Source organism: Eupeodes corollae, chromosome 2 (assembly GCF_945859685.1).
Source record: "Eupeodes corollae chromosome 2, idEupCoro1.1, whole genome shotgun sequence".
In the NCBI taxonomy this organism is placed as follows: Eukaryota; Metazoa; Arthropoda; class Insecta; order Diptera; family Syrphidae; genus Eupeodes; species Eupeodes corollae.
Genome location: NC_079148.1, coordinates 125,606,832 through 125,630,215, shown reverse-complemented (window position 1 = coordinate 125,630,215; position 23,384 = coordinate 125,606,832). Strand labels below are relative to the sequence as shown.

At 32.8% G+C, this 23,384-nt stretch overlaps 3 protein-coding genes and 1 long non-coding RNA gene across 5 annotated transcripts in view; 2 read left to right on the top strand and 2 right to left on the bottom strand.

Moving 5' to 3' along the window:
- Positions 1–23,384, top strand: part of LOC129944502 (tubulin polymerization-promoting protein homolog) — a 379,947-nt gene that overhangs the window by 158,915 nt on the left and 197,648 nt on the right. The window lies entirely within an intron of this gene.
- LOC129944503 (uncharacterized) overlaps positions 1–23,384 on the top strand; it is a 55,015-nt gene that overhangs the window by 7,268 nt on the left and 24,363 nt on the right. The window lies entirely within an intron of this gene.
- Positions 1–23,384, bottom strand: part of LOC129944500 (UPF0193 protein EVG1 homolog) — a 36,369-nt gene that overhangs the window by 11,137 nt on the left and 1,848 nt on the right. The window lies entirely within an intron of this gene.
- On the bottom strand, positions 17,004–17,911 carry LOC129944506 (uncharacterized). The gene is made up of 2 exons (XR_008781455.1): positions 17,273–17,911; positions 17,004–17,210 (listed from the first exon to the last, which is right to left on the bottom strand). It is a non-coding gene; the product is annotated as an uncharacterized LOC129944506 (long non-coding RNA).

The window sequence follows — 23,384 nt, the reverse complement described above, 5'->3', positions numbered from 1 at the left end:
TGATGTAAATGTATTCGTATTCGTAGCGTAACACAATTTTCAGGGACTCGCTACGAGGGACTCTGTGATAGGGGTGATAATGACCACCTTAAGTAACTTAATTGTCCAATGCAATCACCACAATTAAAATCCTACGCAATTTTATTTTCAAAAAGCTTTTAATATATTATAATATTTTATTAATACCCCAAGTCAAAGAAAACATTTCCTGTAAAAATATTTAAATAAAAAAAAAAAACAATCATATACCGTTAATATTGGTGATGTAAATCTGCTTACATACAACGTAATCATCTGTTATTTAAATCCTTGTTTATTTATGCATTCCATCAAAAAATTTTATAAACATTGTTGAATTCTTCTTCAGAAATACTCAATACTTTTGTTTCCTTCTGCACGCACTGCTCGAGAAGAAGACTCTCTCAATAAAAATCAAGATATCCAAACCCCAATGTCTAAAAATAGCTACTGCATATCCTCTGTAAGATTACGACGTCGTCGTCCGATGCACGATGATGACGATGTCGTGTTGAAGAAGTCTTAGGCAAGAAACAAACACCCCAACAAACATTGCAGCTGGACTTTACTCTTAACTTTGTGCTCTGGCTCTGGTGTGATGGTTGCATAGTGGTAGCGTGATTTAGTTTCTTCTTTTATAGTTTATCAAAATATTATCAACAAAACAATGTGTACACAAATACACTACACAATCTCCCATTAAATCATGAAAAGTGAAAAATTAATAGGTAGGCCGACGACGACGATGAAGACGACGGACGCGACGAGGGCAACAAGCCCAAAATTACCAGAGGGCTTTTTGTTTTATGGATCAGTGTAACTCGTATTTCTGAGGCTTCCTTCCCTCATTTTTTGGTTTTTCGGAATCTGAATTCTTTAGGATTTAACATAATTTTTTTGGGGGCAATTTCATTTTTATTGGGTTGGCGAAGACCAAGACCAAGACGATTGCTATATATGGCTTCCATTTTGAAACGATTTATCGATATTATTATTGAAATTTATTTGTTGATTTTTTTATTTTGTTGTAAATGTGGTGCCGGTAGGGTTATTTCTGTATACAGAGTTTGTGTGGATGTGTGATTTTATTTTTTGTGTAAACGACCTTTAATTTTAAACGAACAATTTTTGTTGAAAAACATTTTGAAAAGTTGAAGGAGAACTCCTCTGCTTGTTTGGCTCTTGCCAGGCATATTATACTTGTTCCTACATACATATGTATGTAGGTATGTACATACGTATGCATGTCTGGTGAGAACAGTTGATTTTCTTGTTTAAATGTAAATTTAAAACAAAAGGAGGAAAAACAGAGAATTTATTATCGGGTTAAGTGGAGTAGATTTGTATGCTTGGATGAGCTGGTATGATTGTTTGCGTGATTTGTTATGAAAACAGGCAGCAGCTTTAGCTTCCCTAGCTATGCATTTCATATATACATAAGAACTATTGGTACGATGGTAGTTGGAACCTCACTTTTTAGTCTAGAAAAGAGATCTCCACGCCAAGGTGATGGAATTTACATATATATAGAATTGTATGCACAGGATTTTACTCTTGGTAGGTATTATTATATTATTGTTTAATTAATGAATGCAAAATACTTGTGCTGAACGAATTGACTTCATGGCTTAACCACACGATAATCCAGTGTGGTATTTTGTTTTTGCCTAAAATAAAAATACCCATTCAAGTGGAATTAAGTTGATTAAAAAAGTTTTTACCTAGTGTAAAATAAATGATGTGGTTTAAGAAGCGATTTCTGAAGAAGAAAAAAGGTATTTTTTCATAACAAGTTAAATAAGGTGATACAAAGTTCTTGTTTTGCTTTTGTAATATATACAGTACTGTGCAAAACTTTTGCAACTATCACCGCCTATCAAAAAACAAACATTCGTATAAATAAGCGTTGGTGCAATGAAATTATTTTGTTCGTTTTAGACCTTTGTATGTGTCGCCGTACTGTTCATAATCTTAAAGCTCTGATCCACAGGCAAATTCTGCAAATGAACTGCTTTTACAAAACTAATTATGATTTTAGCTGTGCAAAACATTTGCAACTAGTAGCCATTTCTCTTTTCGTCTCATTTTGATAACGCTTAATTTGATTTATTTTGAGGTTGGTAAGTTTATGCAGTTGTGATCACACAATTAGAAACGAGATATTGTTAATATTTTTATCAATAAGATTTTTTTTAAGCAACACTGTGTTTGGCTAGTACTGTTAGTCGATAATGGCTGACATGTGTGTTTCAATCATGTGTTTTCCTGAACGCGGGAAGTTGTCAAAACGCGGTTATTTTATGGAATTCATTTAAAGTCGACATTTTTGCTAGACAGAAAATTAGAAACGACAACTAGAATCAGTGAATTTGTTTTAAATTCGGCTTTTTTATCGATGTGAGTTGATTGTTTTCATTATATTTTCGTTATTTTTACAATATTATTTATAATACAGTGAAAAAATGAGTAAAAATAAGTCGTGCAGTCTAGAACTCTAGAAGCTGATTATACAGTGTTACCAAAATGACAAAGATGGTATTTGGAGCCATACGATTATTTAAAAGAACTGGAAGATTTGAAAACCCTAAATGGAAGCCAATTGAGCGGAAAATGACGCCAAAAGAAGACAGGCTGATATGCAGAATCAGAAAGACCGATCCTTTCTTAACTTTTTCTTCTTCTGGTAAGATAAAAGATATTGTTATTGATATCGCCTCTTAGAACATGGTCTACGTGGATGTGGTGCACGGATAAAACCACATGTGTCAAAAAAAAAGCTTAAGGCACGATTGACTTTCGCATTTGTCAAAAATAAAAGCTTAAGGCACGATTGACTTTCGCTAGACTGCACTCAAACAAAACCTTACAATTTTGGAAAAAAATACTCTGGAGTGATGAATCTAAGTTTGCGGCAGACGGTAAAGTGTACGTTAGAAGTCTTCAGAAAAAAGAATTAAACCCAAAATACACGCTGAAGATCGTGAAACAAGGAGGAGGAAACATAATGGTTTGGGGTGCATTTTCTTGGAGTGGTGTTGGTCCATTAGCAAGGATAAACGGTCGAATGGATCAAAACGTTTATAAAGGCATACTGGAGAATGTCATGGAGCCTTATTCATTCGCGCACATGCCCATTAGTTACGTTTTTTAGCAGGACAACGATCCGAAATACACTACACGTATTGTAAAGCAGTGGTTTGCGGATACAAAAACCAGTGTTTTGGATTGGCCCGCGCAAATTCCGGAACTAAATCTGATTGAAAACTTATGGGCAGATGCACGTCGAGAGAGGATTAAAGTCCAACAAATCTAAACATTCGGTCAAGCTTTCCCAAAACATTTAGGTAGTCTGAGAGGGTATACAACCATCAAGATGCCGCGCTTTGGTTGAATATATCGAAAAAAGGTTGGCTGCGGTTATACAATGTAAAGGATTCCCTACAAAATATTAATACTTACTTTATGTTAAATTGAAGATTTGTAATGAAATAATCGGAACAGAGGTGGCAAAAATAGGTTTAGCATTAATTAAGGGAAAAACAAAGTACAAGTTGTCATAAATAGGAAAGGAACAACAACTCCGAACTTTCGGCCGAGACTTCACCACCGAGGGCTTAGTAAGAAATTGAGTAGTAAAACCCTTCTCTTTACGAAGATCATTGTGTTTTTCGAGCCTTAAATGTGACACTTTTGCTTATTTCCTTACCCTCGACTACGATGAAAACATACCTTATCACTAAAGAGGATTTTTCGATGAAAATCCAGATCAATTTGATAAATTTTAAGGAATGTTGTTCTTGTTCTAGAATAAAGATGAGGAATAATGTTGATAAATATCACCCCCCCTTGGACATTTTTCTTGAGTTAAGTAATCACTGAACACAGTAATTTCTTTGATTGCTTATATAATTTTGATTTCAGAAGAGCTAATTTCCAGCAGTTGTCTGAAGACTTAACCATTTCTGGAATTGCTGATACTTTACCATTTTCTAACATTGACGAAGCAGTTTCGACTTTTTATAAGATCTTTAATTATCGTTTTGGGAAGAATGTACCCAAGAAATACAAACTTTAGCCACCTTTGGTACACGAAAGATTGCGTAACAAAAGAGATAAGGCATGGAAAACTGTGTCCAATCAACTTCCCTTTTCATATTGAACTAATTAACCCATTTAAGTCTCTTTCTAATTTTGTATATGCTTGTTATGTTACCGATATGGGCACCTCTTTAAAAGAGAATCCTACAAAATTTTGGAAACTTGTAAACTTAAAGAAAAAATCAGATGGCTTTCCAGTTAACTTCACTTACAGGAACTTTTCGTTAGATAAAACTGTTGGTATCTGTAACACTTTCGCAACAAATTTCCGTGAGTCATTTGTTAATAGCCCTGAAGAAGTTGACGAAGTATATTTTCATAACCTTCACTCCTTTGTAACTAGCTGTAGTTACATACCTGTGCTACAGAGTACGGTCCTTGATCTTTTATCTGCGTTAAATGATGGCTGCTCAGCCGGTCTCTATAGTGTTTCCCCGATAGTATTAAAAAAGTGTAGTAATGTTTTAGTTGAACCCCTTACGTTCTTATTCAAACTTTCTCTAAAAACAGGCAAATTTCCCAGTATATGGAAGAAGTCATTTCTAACACCAATTTTCAAGAAAGTCAACAAGTCGGATATAAACAACTACAGGCCCATTGAAAAGCTTTATTGCATTCCTAAAGTGTTTGAACAAGTTGTGAAAGTGTGGCACTTTTTAGTATTTACGAAAAGCAACATGACTTTGTAAGGAAAGGAACAACCGTTAAAAATCTCCTCACATTCTCAAACATTATGTTCAAACGCTTAAGAACAAGGTTATGAAGTTGACTGTTTGTACAATGACTTTTCTAAAGCTTTTGACCAACTTAGGCACGGAAGTATTTTATTTAAACTCAAAGCTCTTGGTTTTCCACCATTTTTCTTTGCTTGGATTAAATCATACCTTGAAAACAGATTCTATGAGGTAAAATTTAGAAATTGTCATTCTTCTGAAGCTATATTTTCTTGATATTTTTTGAGCTGATAATTAATCAGCGTTTCCATGACCTTGAAAAAAAGGGACGTAAGTGCAATCGGTAGGTAACTAGACGGTGAGGAAGATTCGCCTTTTTTGGGAATAGGCTGGGCAAATGCGGCTTTCCATCCGCTCGGAACGAGACCTGATCAGTAGGACAGATGAAAAAGCTTACGCAGTGGTTTTGCCAGCGTTGAAGAACACCTCTTCAGAACAATAGCGTTGATACCATCCAGACCAGCGGATTTATGAATGTTCAGATCTTTAAGAACTCTTGTCACAGTACGAATGCGAAAAAAGATTGGTCCCATAGAATCACTAACTCGCTCTAGAACAGGCGGAGTCATAACACTCACTGGCAACGTTGAATTGGCGGCAAACTGCCTAGCAAAGAGATTAGCTTTCTCTAAGGAGCTAACAAACAGTTCATCGATTGATTTAAATTTAAATAATGTTGGATTAAAATCATTGTTTAGAACCAGTGCTCCACTATCGTAAACGTTCTCATTTTATTTTTTGTTCTGTAATAGTTAAATGTTAATTATGTTTTTGTATTTTATGCGTATGTTAGGCTATAATTATATTATTTTTTTACTAACAACTAACACGTGCACTTATGATGAGCCTCTGATCGTAGTTTGAAGCTTGCTATAAGCTTTCTACTTTCTGAAAATTCTGAAGTGTAAAAGAAAAAAAAAATGTAATGAACAATAGTTTCAAGTTCTTGTGTAAGCTAAAATTTCAGAGCCTAAGTCCTAGTATAATGTCGTTTGTTAGAATTCCTAGTTCCCAATATCAACGAGATATAGAAAACCTGGTTCTTAGTTGTTATTGAGGGACGCCCAGCACTTTGTTTCCCTATACCACTAAACCCTTTATAAAGGGTGTCCCAAAATTAACGCAAGATTTGAATTTGCCGCCATTTATGCAGTGAAGTGTTGGCAACCCTGAAAAAAAAGCAATTTGACAGCTAACAGTATAGGGTTATTAAAAATGGAGCATTACACGATAGAACAACGTGTCTTCATTATTAAAGAATATTTCAAAAATAGTGAAAGCTTGGCGGCTGCAGTTCGAAAATTTCATACAAAATATGGTCGGAATAGTGTTTTGACCAACTAAGGCACGGAAGTATTTTATTTAAACTTAAAGCTCTTGGTTTTCCACAATTTTTCTTAGCTTGGGTTAAATCATACCTGAAAACAAATCCTATGAGGTAAAATTTAGAAATTGTTATTCTGAACCTTTTGTTACTCTGAAGAGATTAATTGAAAAATTCATGAAGACTGGATCCGTTGGAGACGCCAAACACACTGGTCGTCCAAAAACAAGCCGTTCAAATGTGAATGTCGAAGCAGTGCGAGAGAGTGTTGCTGACAATCCAGGAACCTCAATTCGACGTCGTGCACAAGAATTGCAAATTTCAAGAACCGCTCTACAGCTTATACTCACCATAGATCTGTGTCTTCATGCTTACAAAATTCAATTAACACAACAATTGAAGCCTAATGACCATGGACAGAGGAGAGAGTTCGTTGAATGGATTATTAAACATCAACAAATGGACTCTGATTTTTCGAGCAAAATCATCCTAAGCGATGAAGCACATTTTCATCTTGATGGCTTTGTCAATCGCTAAAATTGCCGCATTTGGGGTTCGGAGAACCCACATGTGATTGTCGAAAAACAAATGCATCCACAACGCGTGACTGTATGGTGTGGATTTTGGGCTGGAGGCATAATTGGGCCATATTTTTTTTAAAGTGATGCTGGTCAAGCAGTGACTGGTACAGTTCTTTCTGCCAAAATTGGATGATATTGATGTGTCCAATATGTAGTTTCAACAAGACGGTGCCACATGTCATACAGCCCGTGAAACAATTCAATTACTGCATGAGACATTTCCAGGTCGTGTGCTCTCTCGTTTCGGTGATCAAAATTGGTCTCCTAGATCGTGTGATTTAACACCATTAGACTTCTTTTTATGGGGTTATTTGAAATCACGAGTCTATGTCAACAACCACCCGTGCATTAAAGGAGGAGATTCAACGCTGCATCAACGAAATTCATTTATGCAGAATGGTCATGGAAAATTTCAACAAAAGAGTGCGCATGTGCATGTAAAGCCGTGGAGGCCATTTGTCCGATGTGTTATTCCATACCTAACCCTATCCTATGTACTTTACGAGTCAATAAAAATATAACTATCAAAAGACTAAAAACGGTGTTTTCTATTTAATTCAAATCTTGCGTTAATTTTGGGACACCCTTTATTTTTAGGATTTTCGTATAAGAAGTGACACCAACAAATTTCTCAGTTACTAAATGAAAAATCTTATAAGTGTCTATCAGAAGAAGTATTTTTATCATAAAGGCCTAAAAGTGTTACAATCATACTGTTCTCGTCCCGACATCGTCTGTTTGATTGGTAAAATGATTTGATTGGCATTCATGTACCTAAATGTTTTTATTAGTAAGTAAAGTCAAATCCTGTTATCTATAGAACTTGTTGTTTCTAATTATGATGATGATTTGCATCTATTTTTAATGATCAGTCTACAGTAAATCAACCAACCGAACGCTTATTACAAGTTATCAATCAAAAACTTGTTCGGAAAGACAGCAACTTATGTCAGATACTGTGTTGTTATAGGTTTTCATTTATTGCACCCTACTTTGCGGCTTGGACGGCTTCATTATTTCCGACATCAACCACAAATGAGACAACACTTAACTTTTAAACTAAATATGAATGAAAAATCTTTGTATATATAGAAATTATAGAAACAAAATAAAAACAACTTATTGAGATAAGTTTTAGCCTCTGATTTACTTATAGAACAAAAAAAAAATGAGAACGACTCGCGAACATGTTTGTTGTTATCGGACATAGAACTTTTTTGAAATTTGTACTACATTTGTATTTATTTTGATATCATTATCTTTTTTATTTCATGAATTTTTGTTTGAATTTCAATATTAAACTGATAACGGCGAGCAAAACAAAATCCCTTATCTGCTGTCTTTGTTGCTATTCTCTAGAAAGGTCAATGAAACCTTTTTAAAAAAAAACGATTTGCATTCAAATCGGTTGCATTTAGACATTCTTATAAAGACATTGCTATCTTTAAAGAATCTATACAAAACTCAACTTCCGGAAAAAGATAGACATGGATGATGGAACGTGACTAACGCACAACTTCATGACATTTTCTACAACACGATTTTCTAAAAATATAATTAAAAGAGTATTCTAGTAAAGCAAGTTCAATGGATCAAGTTTAGTACAGAGACAAAATAAGAACAAGTGTACAAATGTACTGACAACGTCGTCGCCGGTCATCAGTCGTCGTGCATCAGAGAGGAGCTATTTCGAGTAATCATTTGTCTGTGTCTTGTAAAGTAACGTGTCGAATTGAATTGAAAAGCACCTCGACACCAATCTGCAAATCAATTTGTTGGATGAATCAACTTGTTGCTTTGCGTTTGGGTTTACGTTTACTATAATCGAATTGTGCCCACATGAGCTTAAGCAACGAGTCGAAAAGTAGATAGAAACAAAAATTGAAAAGAAGAACTCAAATGGATAGCAAAACACTAAGCAGATATTGTCACCAATTAAAATAGCACAACGCAAAACTGACAAACCACCAGCACCACCAGCACAATGCGCAAAGCAACGACGACGCACAGTGGGCCGACTCATATGAAGGAGTCGGAATAAACTCCAAAAAAAAATTTGAGAGCCATGAATATAAAAAGTTGTTAGTAAACATTCCAATGTGTCATTTGCAAAAACAGTTATATTTTTAACTTTTTTTTTTGATGCATGGTCTAATTGTAAGTAAGATTTCATTATCTCTTAAAGCAAGTGTGAAGTAAGTAGTGCAATTTTTGAGTCTTGAGCTATAAATAATTTAATAACGTGAAACCTTAAAATCAGTATGGAATCAATTGCTTCAAGTATGTACTTTCTTTTCAAATTTATTTAGAAGTTAAAACATTTTTGTTTTAAGATATATATGAATTATAATTAATTTTGTTAAATTAATTTAACATATACATTAAATTGCTAAGGCAAAAGTTGGTTTCCACACATTTCCACATGGAGATTTTTATACGTAAATATAGTTTAACTTCATGCGTATACTGTGGAAAAAAATCGGGTGCTCATATGTACTCCTTTTTTTATTGAGGTTTTCCTTATAGACTAACTCAGCAAATAATGTATGTAAATTTATAATACTTTTTTTTCCGTGTAGGTTCGAATTCAAACTATGTTTTTTATACTAGAATGGAGTTGTTTAAGCTCATGCAAGATTCAGGGCTCAAAACACTAAACACAAAATTTAAATTTTTGGTGGTACACCTAGAGACATGCCATAAAGTTAATGTAAAGGAGCTCCATCATACTATGTCTCAATTTGAGGTTAGATTGAAGGAAAAGTGGCTGAAATCTAAACGAAATGAAATACGTTTTAGACAACAAAATGACGCTTGGCTACAAACATCAATTGGTTTTAAGCTTCTTGATCAGGTAACCCCATCTAAGGGTGGTCGTCCAGAAAAATCGTTTGAAGAAAGCTGCGATCGAAGTAAGCGCATCAAAAAATAAGAAAAGAGTTGTCAACACCACAGTTAGGATTTGCAACAAAAGTAAATTTAAGAGCTGAAGGTTATCCAGCTGCAGCAAAATTTGTAAATGAGTTGGTGCGTTCTCCTAGGAAAGCAATTTACTATCAAAGAGCATATCGTAAGGAACAGCAACGTACGCGAAAAATGTCGTAGTGAAGGCCAAGTTGACGAGGCACCAATACAATATAATTAGAGCCAAGGACCCTGAAAGATTTCCTTCGTACAAAGTTGTTCAAAATGCTAAAAAAATGTGTTACCCCAAAAAAGAAGAGATGTATGTGACTGACAATTCAGCTGGAGTAACATTGCAAGCTTTGATGGACCATACTGTGGAACGTTTGATTATGGCTCAAAAAGAAGTAATGTTAGCTTCGAATGATGAATAACTTCTAAATTTGTGTTTGATCTGCAAATTAATGGGGATTCGATGGGAGCTCCGGCCATAGCTCTTATAAACAGAAATCTGTTGGAATGGAAGCTGATGATTCCAGTGTGTTTATAACTTTTGTAGTCCCGATCCAACTTGTTTGCGAATGTTCATTTCAAAAAATTGTGATATGGCAAAATCCAAGATCATCTTCAACTCGATATTGCCGCCCAATTAAATTTGAATATAAAAAGGAATCAGCACAAATTTCAGAAGCTGAGAAGCAAAGAGTAGATGCTGAAATTCGGGGTCTGTGCCGTGTGGAAGTTTCACATAAGCTCGTTTTTACAATGGTTGACGGAAAAGTGTGTAATGCTTTGACGGATACCATCTCTTCTCAGCGCTGCTATATCTGTGGTGCAAGTTCTAAGGATTTCAATCAAATTGAAAAGGTGCTGTTAAGGCCTAACAATCCGAGTACATTACAGTTTGGATTGTCAGTGCTGCACTGTTGGATTCGTACTTTTGAGTGTCTTTTACATGTTGGCTATAGGCTTCCAAAAAAAAAGTGGAAAGTTTGTAAGGAGGACAAGGATGTAGTCGCAGCGACTAAAATTCAAATTCAAAAAAAATTTCGGGATCAAATGGGTCTTATTGTTGACCAACTCAAGCCTGGTTTCGGGAATTCGAATGATGGCAACTCTGCAAGGCGTTTTTTTATCAACGCGGAGCTAGCATCTGAATTCTTGGGTGTCGATAAAACACTAATACAAAAATTGCATGTTATCTTGGTAGCAATTTCAAGTAGTTTTGACACTGAAGACTGCCAAATGCTTTGTAAATCAGTATCCCTGGTATTTCATGCCTCCCACAGTACATAAGCTCCTAATTCACGGTCCTGATGTTGTTTCAAATGCACTTCTGCCAATAGGCCAATTGTCTGAAGAGGCATAAGAGGCGAGAAACAAAGACTTTAAAAGATATCGAGAAAATTTTTCAAGGAAATGTTCTAGAGAAAAATGTAATGAAGATGTATTTAATTTAATGTTAGTAACATCAGATCCCTTCATAACAAGCTTTAGGCAAATGCCCAAAAAACAGCTTAGAACGTTCCCTAAAGAAGAGTTGGTCTTACTTTCTGCCCCAAATATTTCTAGTGTTGAGAACTCGAACATCAGTAGCAGTGATGAAACTGAGGCAGAATATTGGTCCGATGAATCTGGATCTTAGAAGTATATTTGTTTGTTTTTTTTTTTTTTAATTTACATTGAAAAAAGGATTAAACCAAACTTTAAAAACTTAAATATGTTTTTTTTTTATTCATATTAAAGCAATTTTAAGGATAAAAAATAGTTTTCAGTAGAACTAGCGCATCTACTGAGTTAATTCCGGTTATTGGGGTATCTTGCCCCACTGTGCGACGTCTATACCGAGTACGGTCGACGTCTACAAAGATGATGATTCGATCCGAGTTCCAACGACGACGACTACAAAAATTGCAATAGAGAAATTAGACCCACTATATTGGGTAATGAAATCGAAAACAATACCTTCTTAAAGTTTTTAAACGAGTACTGAGTAGGTACGAGTGTAGTGTAAAGTATGCGTTGTGGTTTTTTATTTATTTTACTGAATTTGGATTTCAGTATCAAATTTTCACGCATTTTTTCAATCAGTTTTTTGTTTTTGTAAATTGTGTTTCTATGGTATTGAACCCATTAATTTAGATTTTGTTAATTTATTCAGATCCAGATTTGAAATTTGATTTTTTTTTGTTTGTGGCGAATGGACTCAAATTTCAGGTAAATTTCTTTATGTCATCATAAGCAAAATTGAACACAGACGTTTTTTTTTTAAATCGATGACTATATTTTAATTATCTATGCAAATTGATGTACATATAACGGTTTTAAAAGAAATAAGATTAAATCTGTTTTGAAGTCTTAAAAATCAATTTACAATAGTTTTTTATTTTCAAACCTCAATTATTTATGGGTAGATAACATGAAGGTAGGGCAGGTTTCTGTCTCTGGTTGGCAAGCTTTTAATAAAACCATTTTTTTTTTTGGAAAATTGACTGTGACTATATTCAAAAAAATAAAAAAACACCATTGTTATCAGGTAAAGTGTATGTACTTATGTGAAAATACCAGCTGAATTTATATGTTTGCCCGATTTATATTTTCGTAAAAATATGAACTGCCCAAATGTGTCTTCTTTAACTAAAATCTACCTGGAGTTTTTCTATTTGAACAGATTTTATATTTTGTCAAACTCAAAATTGTATATGTTTATTTTATATTCAGTGTGTTCCGAGATTCGAAGTTCATAGGATTCTTAATGTACACCACCGAGCTTTCTGGATTAAAACGCTAAGCAGAGCAAATCTCAAAGTTGAAAAAATGTGAATCATATAGGTTGCTTTGTCAAAGGTGGAACATTTTTTGATCAAAAAATAAGTAAACGTTTCGGCATTTGAATGGAAACAGAATAATTTTATTTCAAATTATATCAAAAGCTTGTTTTATCAAAATTAATTTTTTCATCATACGGAATTATCAATTTCGAGTGCCGATCTGCATCCCACCCACAGCGCACGCGTCGTGAGAGTCTTGTCCCCATTGTACCTAGTTGTCTACCTTTGTTCATATTTGTTGTCTGTTTAAATTAAAAAAAAAAAAACATTATAATAATAACCCAATCAATATAAAAATACAAAAAAAAAACAATTAACAGTCCAGCCCATATTTGTTTTCTTCAACTATTAATCAAAATCAAGTAATAAATAAATCCCGCGGCGTGTCAACAAATTCTTTCAAGTGCAGTGTCCAACGCCAAACAACAAAAAAATCAAAACCTAAAACTAGTGTTATAACAAAAATTCATAAGCAATTAAAAAGGTGCTCCCAAAACAAGTAAACAAGTTTAAATCTCTTGGATAGAACTCAAAAAAGGGCTTTAAAAATGATAGGCTACAGGACTATAATCGAAACATTTACATCGCTAGAACACCGTCGCAATGTTTCATGCCTTTCGTTGTTTTATAGATATTTTTACAAACAATGTTCAGTCGAATTACCCAGTTGCATTCCACCCCTTAAACAATTCAGCCGTAATACTCGCACTTCTAGGAATGCTCATCAGTATACCCTTGAGCTCAATTTCGGACGTACTGTCAAGTATAGAGATTCTTTCTTAAATCGCACATCGAGAATGTGGAATGCATTGGCCAACTCTGTTTTTCCCTGCCATTTTGATGTTCAGAAATTTAAGACCAATTTACACCGGTATCTCCTTTTAAATCCTTCCCTATTTTCCTAACGCTCGCACTGTGTTTAAATATAAACACTTAAAGGGTACTAATAACCCCTTAAGTTCTTGTAAATTAAAAAAAAAAAAAACATCTTATTTCAAATGTTTGTTTAAATTCCTTCCTTGTTAAATTCACAAATAGTGATTCCTGAAAATCATAGTATACATATTTCGAAGCAGACTAATCTGAATATGTTCAGCCTAATCTAAATCAAGGGTCTAAACTAAAAATGAAAACCATCACCTCTTGACATTAGACAAGTAAAAACTATTTCGTGAGTAAAAAAATACATTGCTCGATATAGGGTAATTTTTCGTGGGAGTTCCACTAAGGTGTCGTCCGTAGAATTGATATTGGTTCCAAGGTAGGTGAACTCCATGATTACCTCGAAGCTGTGTGCTGAGCTTAAAAAAGAAATTCCGCTTTGACGTGATAACTTTTACCGGAATCAGTTTAACTCCTCAAAAATCGTTAACAGCATACTCAACAAACATTCTACGTCAAAAAGTCTTAAAAAGATGTGCATTGATGATTGTGAAGTTACTGACAAATGTGTAATTGCTAATGCGTTTTATGACTTTTTTTATAAATGAAGCCAGTAAATCTGCAACCACATTTTTGCCATTAGTGACGTTTAGCCCATGCAAAGTAACAGTTTTGTTTTTAAGCCCATATTTTTTTCTTGAGATACTTAAAGCTATTGGTAAATTTAAAAAACTCGCATTCGTCTGCGTCTGATAGTCTATCAAATTTGTTTGTTAAACAAATTTCATGTTTCGTAATTGATGTTCTCGCTTGTATATTTAACAGCTGTATTTTTGCAGGGATTTTCCTGATGCTCTCAAAAGTGCTGATGTCATACCATTATTTAAAAAAGGTTCGGCCAGTAATATGTGCAACTATAGACCTATATCTCTTCTGCACGTTTTTAGTAAGTTTTTTTAAAAGGTTAGAAAAACAACGATGGTTAGCTTTTTAAACAAAACAATTTTTTTAAATCCTGCCCAATTCGGGTTTCAGCAGGGAAAGTCAACTGAAGAAGCGTTATTACAGTTTTGTGACCAAATAATGTTCAATTTAGATCAAAAAAGTGCACAGCTGGTTTATTTATTGATATAACAAAAGCCTTTGATATGGTTAACCAGAAAATTAGAAAAAGCAGGATTCCGTGGTTTTTTGTTAAAGTGGTTTGAATTTATGTTTCTCAACCTCTGTGTACCCCAAGGATCTGTTTTGGGACCAATTTTATTCCAAGTGTACATGAACTGTCTGTTTGCTCTTGATTTCAAAGGTAAACCAACTGCGTTTGCGGATGATGTTGGGTTTTTTATGGTCTCAGATATAAATTGGGGCCTTAATATATTGAGTTATGGTTTTCGGTACATAATTTGGTTATTAGTTCGAAAACGAAGCTAATGTTGTTCAGCTTATCATCCGTCCAAAACTTTGAAGTTGATTTTCAGTACCTTGCCCCAGAATGTCAAAAGTTCAAGCTTCCTAACTGCAACTTTTTAACCGGAACCAAGACTTATCTAACTTATACTAACCACCAAAAGTTTGCGTCCAATTGTTTTTCAATAGAAAAAGTTAATGATTTTAATTACTTAGGTCTTGTAATTGATTCCAAAATAAAATTCTCAATTCACAAGGATCATTTTTATGGTTTTAAAGTGCTTAAATCCTTTTTTTTTAAGGTCTGGTAATCGTAATTTCCGTTTAATTTCAAATTATAGTTAACGTGGAAACTCTTCGAACACCTTTACCGTACCCACATTCCATACAACTGCGTTTCAAAAATTGTATTCTATTTCATTGTTTCGGTTATTTAACAAGCTTCCACTTTCTTTAAGAACAAATTCAGCTCCTGGTTTGTTTGCTAGTCATTTAAAACTATAGGTTTTAGATTTTAATTATTCAAACTTGGAATTAATTGTTTTTGGTACCCTGGTTTAGTTTCATGGTGTGTTCTTTATTTTCGCTATGAAATGTATTTGATTTTTAACAAAGTAATTTTATTTTCATTATTGTAATTTAATTACATATTTTTTTTCTGTGTATTCTCAAAAGGATTCTATTAAAACTTTTTCTAAACTTTAATGAAAAGGGTCACCCCCCAATAATTTTAATTAAGTATAATAATTGAAGTGGCATTCAGCCCTATTTTAATTTCTTTGTTAATTCAATACAGAATGTCAGTATTTTTTTTTTCAATATTTGATTTTATAACATTTAAATTTACATTCTTCATTAAAATCATTGTAAATATTTACTTTAAGTTTATACGAAAAAAAAAAATTAAATAATAAATTATATCTATATCTATTATATAAATTTCTGCACCAAGAATGACGTTTTGTTCAAGGCGATGAGCTTTTTCTTTGTCCTCATTCACTTAAAGACGCAATTCATCTGTTCATCTTTTATTGTGATTGGGTTTAGAATAGCTTACTTTTCGCGGCTGAAGATGTCGATGTCGTTCGCATTGCCAAGGAGTTGTGAAGACATGTTATAAAAAGTGTCTTCCAGATTAACACCACTCTTGAAGAAATTACATTCTAGCGCATCTCCTTATCTCGGATGCACGTTGTACCACGTTATGGATCGATATAAGCTTCAAAAGTGCATTAAGATTGATAGAATTCACTATCAAAATGCTAAATATAGTCGTAGTAGTAGTTTCGAAACCTGAGCACTTTTTGGTCATGATGAAGCACCTTTTCTGTCGAAAACACCCTTAAAGAATCGAAACTTTGTCCGTCTCGCAAAAACAATTGCTCTGTGGATTCCTTGTCACTTTTTGAAAGTAGGCTATCCACAAATAACCTTACACCGCATTTTGCATCTTGGATCTTAAGGCTTCTAAAGTTAATTTAACACAAAAAATGCATTGAAATCTTCTATTATAAACCCTATTTTTACGTCGGAGGGTACGTTGATAATCTGAATTGTCGCATTTGGAAATGGAAAGAATGATTTTTGTTTGGTACGGGGATCACGCTGACGGTGTGACTAGACCTAAGTGCCAAAAGCATCGAAAGAAATAGGTGCATCACAATTAGCCTCCGAGATCTTGTGATTTAACATATTTACAATATAAAAAAAATATTAGTTTTTAAATGTCAAAATAAAATCTCGTCTTAGAAAACCCTATTATATCTTGATTTTTGCCAAACTTACAACAATAAACTAACACCGCAAACAAGGAGCCCATTCATCATCATTACCCCTATTTACCCTATTGAAACTCAAAATATATAAATCTCGTCTTAATACGTTACTGTTCATATAATTTTGTACTGTGATATCGCCTTTATATAATTTGTAGTACGCTATGCTCTTTAACTAATAATAATAGTTAAGTGCAAACAATAGGTAAGCACTATTTTAATATGTACAAGTATTTCGTTTAGCTCAAGGAGTGTTTATGGCTTGTTTATTTTTTTAATCGTGCACAAACTACGGCTTTTTGTTTTGTTGTATTTTTTAAATGCTTTTTCCGTGAATGAATGTTTGGTTTTTTGTTTTTAATGAATGTTGGATGGACGTAACTCTAATTAAAAATAAAAGCGCTACAGACAGAATTTTGATTCGTTAATAATAACAAAAACCTTTTCAGTTGTTATTTTTTAGTTTCGTATTCAATTGATGGTGTTGTTTACAATTAGTTTTTAATCAACTCCCAACAACATTCCAATGAATTTATTTCATTTTTATTGTTGCACAAATTTCACACAGTAATAATTTTGCATTTCTGAGCGTCCGTCGGTCGCTCGTCGCATCGTCGTCGTTGTTGTCTTATGTGGAGTACGCAGTCCAGTTGAAACTGTAAATTGAGAAACATATATGTACCTATGTTAAAGTATATTTTAATGTCGAATGGAATACCAAGTGCAAAAGCCGTCTTTGCCCATTTTGATGATAATTTATTACACATAATGACACTGGATGTTAAGAAAATAATCCGGAAACTGTCCATGAGTCCATAGTTGTATTATTAATAATATTATACTTGCGCTAGTGCTACTACTTCCATAGAATACGAGAGCACTAAACAGAACCTAAACTAGAATGAAGCAAAAGGCAAGTTCGAATAATCCCTTCCTGATTAGAACGTGTGTATAGCCATCACGTCCGTTTCGGTCGTTTGTATGATTAGAATAATTAAAATCTACATTACGTACTTGTTCGTTTACGTATAGGTGCGACGCGGCGGCGGCGGCGGTTTCGGCGCTCAGAACTCACAAGCAAGATATTCAATAAATTACCATAACTTGATAATCTGTATTTTGCACATTCCGTACATTTTATAGGAAACAAATATTTGGTTTTGTCGTTGATTGACTCATCGTGCATTTTGATTTTATTTTTCAACATTTTTACTTTTGACAAGCATCACAATTATCGAAATGAGTTTGAATTGTTTTCGAATGACAGGTTAAATAGGTATGTTCACAAACCTTAACATATGCTTTGGAGTCCATTCGAACAGAACTCAATTAAAAGTCAAAAACGTTAAAAGCGTCAAATATAAAGCAGAAGAAAACGACAAAAGATTTACAAAAATCTGACATACACTGTGATTATCTTTTCTTAATTGTCATGAAAATCACTGTTATTAACTTTTCTTGTCTTTGTGAACTACAAAAGTTTCCATAGTTTTTACACCTATGTATTGAGGTACAGTTATGGCCAACAAAATAGGAACACATTTTAATGTTTGTTAATAATGTCTTTATATTACTTACATGGCAACAAATCTGACACTTTTAAAAAGTAATATGGTTTTTATTTTGTTTGTGATAGATTTCTCTTAACACTAGTATTTTTCCTCAAAAATGGGTTGTGTTGAAAGCTAATAGGTGTTTTATTTTAGTTCGGAACAGAGCTTGAACTGTCAAAGAATAAATTTTGCTTCTAAACTTTCAGATCTTCAGATTTGGGTTTCTTTTTTCGCTCTGAGCGTATCCGAAGCTTATTCCGATCGCTCTCTATGAGCTCAAACAAAAGCTGTGTTCCACATCTAGTTTCAAACAGGTTCAGACATGAGGGCGAACAACGAATGAACGAATGGACGAACAAATGTGATTTTACACATTTCAAAAAGTCAATTTCAAACAAAAACACATTTATAAATTATAAGAAACCAATTGACAATTATATTAGGATAATACAATTTTCATTTTGTTCTCTAAAACAAGACAATTTTGTAAAAACAATTTGGTAGTAACGAGTTGCCGTGTGGTTGCTACGAACTGTCAAACTCTTTTAGCGTTCCACATACCATCCACACTGCAACGAATAAATTGTTCGCGCTCAACTTAACCAAAAATTTATACCACTCTTGTTTTGTTTGTTGAAAAGGGTAATTATAAATTGACAATTCGTCGCTGTGTGCGAATAGAAATAAAGCTCATCTGAAAGAAAAGTCAAAATATGCGAACATCCAAAGTTCGCAGTTCGTAGCTCATGTGCAAGATTCTTTAGTCATTTTTAGCAAAAAGTCGTTCCACAAATCCGCACTTCAAAAGTTGTGCTAATTCTTACAAAAGAGAGCGCGAGCGAGAGAGTAAAACACTTCCCTTTTTTGTCAGATTTAGTCCGAGAAATTTCTTCCGGCGATTTCTGGGCTGGATGTCAAATTCGATTTGAAGTTCACGGCAAGTAATGACAGAAGAAAAAAAAAACGTCTTAAGACAATTGACTAAGGGTTGCCCAAAGAATTCGTTTATTTTCTTTTTAGTTTTGGTAAATATGAACATTGTTCATATTTTCTATTTCCTTTAATAAATCAAATCATTTTCATAAATGTATATCTTTTTATAAAACTGTTACTGAAGAAGAAATTTGTAGTAAAAATATAATTGTTTAAAATTGTAGTGATTTTTTGGAAAAAGAAAGGACTAAATTTAGTTTCATAATTTAAGGAATAAATGTATTTTTATTTAAAATAAAAATATAAGTTTACTTTTGTTGATATTTATTTTATTGGATTCTAATTCATGATTAAGTTGATTAAAATTTATCAATGATCTCCGGTAACTCTGCTCGAGTATATTTTTTTGACGTTAAAAAAGTAGTATAAACTAGTGCAAACCGTTCCAAACATTTTGACATTCTGCTTTCTCTCTGAGAGCAATTCATCTCAACTCTTAAAATTTGACATTTAACCAACTTTTATTGCGAGAAATGTCTGGAACACAGCTAAAAATAACTAAACAGACCGAGTTAAGTGCTGAACACAAGCATCAGAATCTTCATCCCAACTTTCTTCCGAAAGTAAATTGAATTTTGATTTTAGTTTTAAATTGAACTTCTTGTTTATGGAAAAGGAAATGACAAGTAAATTGACAAATGTCAAATATTGACAGCTAAGTATTGAGTTCTATTTCAAAAATAATTTCAAGCGCTCAGAACACATTTTGTAATACAAAGTGTGTTCAGAGCATGAAAAAAATGCTCAGACTGTGTTCAGAACTCTTTTCTCTGACAATGAGCTGAAGAATTTTCTTAATTCATTTAATTAAGTGTTTAAAATGAACATTACGACATTTTGTATTTATTATCTAGTAGAAAGCCTTTATCAAATAAAAACTATAAAAAAGTTATTGCTTTAAGAAATAGAATCAATTAAAAAATACATTAAAAAAAGTACTTTTCTGATTTAGTACTGTTCTGGTGTAAATCCGTCCACTTTGATCTTGTACCAGGCACTCTTGTATTTCATAAATACATTAATTTAACCCATAAAATAAAATATTTTTTCTCTATGAAATATTACAAAAGTAATATGCAGAAGGAATCAAACATTGGAGATAAAAGACTTGTCTTCTTTTATCAAAATTGTTCCACAAATATACGAAAATTTAACCTTACAATCCCTATGCCGGATTCATAAACAACATTTTCTAATAACCTAGAAACTTTTAGCGGTCTACCGTTATTGAACATGATCCAATTTATTATATTTTACTCAATTGTCTATTCACAAAAAGTTCGTTACTTATTTAAATAGCACATGAGAACGCAATTAGTTTATCACTTTAAAAGGTTTGTTTGCAAATCTGTCAAGTTTTGAATTGTCAAATTTTAGCAAATGGTACAAAAGTTCTGTAGTACTTAAATATTTTAATTTGACAGATTTTTCGATTTCTTTTTTTAAAATAACATGTTCTTGTGGATTTTGTTTAAGGTTGATTCAAGGAAGCGTTCTAAACTTACTTTCGTGTTTTTTTTTCTATTAAAGATGTTCTATGTAAAAGTTACGTGTTTTATATCATGTCAGATCCGTTCGCGTACCGTTCTAAAACAGTCCATTTCCACGAACAAAATACGAAATTCAACCAAATCCTGTTCGCGTACTCAAAAATTTCGTAGTTTTTCGTAAAAGAGAGCGCTCACGGGAGAGCAAAATATTTCCCCAACTTACGAATTTTAGCCCAAGAAATTTCCTTGGGCTCATTTGTGAAAAGTGTCAAATTTGATAGAAATTCAAATAAATTAAATAAGTTGATCGTTTTTGCTGTCACTTATTAAATTAAAAAATCTTTTCCCAAAGAACAGCAATTTGCAATTTTTAAGTTTCAGTTTAATGAAGTTTTTTTTATAAAAAAAACGAAACAAGTGACCAGCATGATGTTCCAGTTGTTGTTTTAATTTATCCATTCATAAAATCAAATACTTTCTAAATACGAAATGAAATGATGATGTTACAAAATTTATATTTTTTTTGGCAGTAATATTGTGTGAAAAATTTATTGTTTTTCCGTTCGCTAACTTTGTAGTAGTTTTTTCTTTTTGTGAGAGAATTTTACCCCCATTCTTTGGAATATCCCTTTTTTATGAATTTGAGTCCAGAAAGTACGCGTACCTATTATTTTGGTTGTAGCTGTAGGCACTTTTGTACGTTTCATAATTTGAAACTTTGATCCATCAAGTCATTTAATTGCGCAAAAATCTTATTTCTTTTGTTTTTTTTTTTTGTCTTATAAGTCAAACCACAATAACCTTAATTGACGTATCCAGTAATAATAAATTAATGACGCTTTTATTATAGATGCCAGTACTATTATTCATCTCATCATGTAATGTAAACACATTTCAAGTGAACAGGTTAATAGTGTTTCCAGTTTCATCAACAACAATATTGGTGTCATCTATTTTTCCACGCACTTGGATTGTACTTTTTATTGTTTTTTTTTTTTATTTTTAAATTTATTTTATTTTTAGTTTTTCATTCAATGTTTTCATTTATTTATGTGTTCATCTCATTGCCTTGCTTGGCGCAAATCTATTTATATTCATAAAGCACTTTGGATTGTTTTGTGGTGCGAGTTTCAACCATAAACAAAAAAAAAATAAGAAGAATGAAAATGGCCTTTACTTTTTATTGATTTTCATTCTTCAAAAACCGGAAATCAATTTTAAATAATACCTGTTATAGATTGTTATTGATTTTTATTGTGCAATGATCTGGAAAAAAACAGAAAGACAGTGTTTACATAAAATGAGTATATCGAAAGAAAAAAAAACAGATAAACGTTGGATTAAAAATTAGAAGTCAGTAACTTAATGGTGTTATAATTGTCAAACTGTGTCTGCAATAGCAATTAAGCAATATTTAAGTACAAGATATCGTCGGTTCTTGAAAAACGGACTTCTAACAAAAAATTAAAGAAATTTAGATAAAAGTAAACATTTTAAAGTGTTGATGATGTTGAGACAATAAGGTGCCAACATTTTTACATAAATAAAATAAAAAAAATAAATTTGTTGGGTAAAAAATTAGTATACAATTATTTTGGTTGAAGAATTTGTTTTGGTTTTACACTTTTTTAAATAAACACAAAAATTCAATTCCTTTAATAGTCCAGTCAATGAACGAACAAAATTGCCTTTACCTCAAAAAAAATCCGACAGTTTTGAAACTTCGCACACTTTCTAAGGGATGTCTGGTGATTACCCAAACAAAAATACCCCAAAAATCCGACGTGAGCTCTAGCGGCAGTTAAGAGAAACATGGTGCTTATTTCAATTTTTCACGTTTAAGCTATTTGTCGTATCGAAAAATTTTGTTCCACGAAATTAAAGCTCATTAAATTTTATAAAAAAGAGTCTCCATGATTTTTGTTTCGTATCTGTTATAGTTTAAAAAATAACTCTAGCGGCAGTAAAGAGAAACATACGGTTTTTTCGGTTCTCAGGTTTATCTTGAAAACTGTTTGACGTATCAAAAAATAATCTTGTACAAAATTAAAGCTTATTAGATTTTCTAATAAAATATGATATAAATTTGTTTGTAATTGTTTTAGTTTGTAAAATAACTCAATAGGCATGTATGAAAAGGTTAGGTTAGGTTATCGTGGCTGTCCAAGATGGAAACGGACACACTTAGGCCAGTATAATGGCCCATCGTGATATCACATGAATCTTGAGGCTTTCTCCAAGCTCAATACAACCAGCTTTAGGATAGTTTCGAAAAGTCAATGAACTCGGGTTATCATCCACATTTATTTTGAACTGGATATATCTATGATCAGAGAATGAGTGTTCTTTGGATACTTTCCAGTCCAAGATCGTATGGTATCTGAGACAAGAGTTATGTCTAAAACTTTTTGTCGAGTTTTAGTTATGAAGGTTGGTTCATTTCCAACATTACTTACTAAGAGGTAAGTACCAAGAATGTAATCAAAAAGAGGCTGGGATGCGACCCACACTGATAACTTCCCATCCCGTCTGTCGATTTGTCTTGCTTAAAAGTTTGTCTATATGTACTCGTATCAATTTTTACCAAATTTGCGTACTATTTTATGTAGATTTAATTTTTTATGAAAAAACGGACTGTTGGATTTTTATATAAAAATTACTGAATATCAAAAACAATATTTCTGTGAAATAAAATAAGTTTGAAGCCAATATTTCAAATTTTTGAAAAGCTGTTTGAGTCGAAAATCAATTTTTACCAACTTTTATTCATTTTTTTAGGTTTTTATTTTTTGTA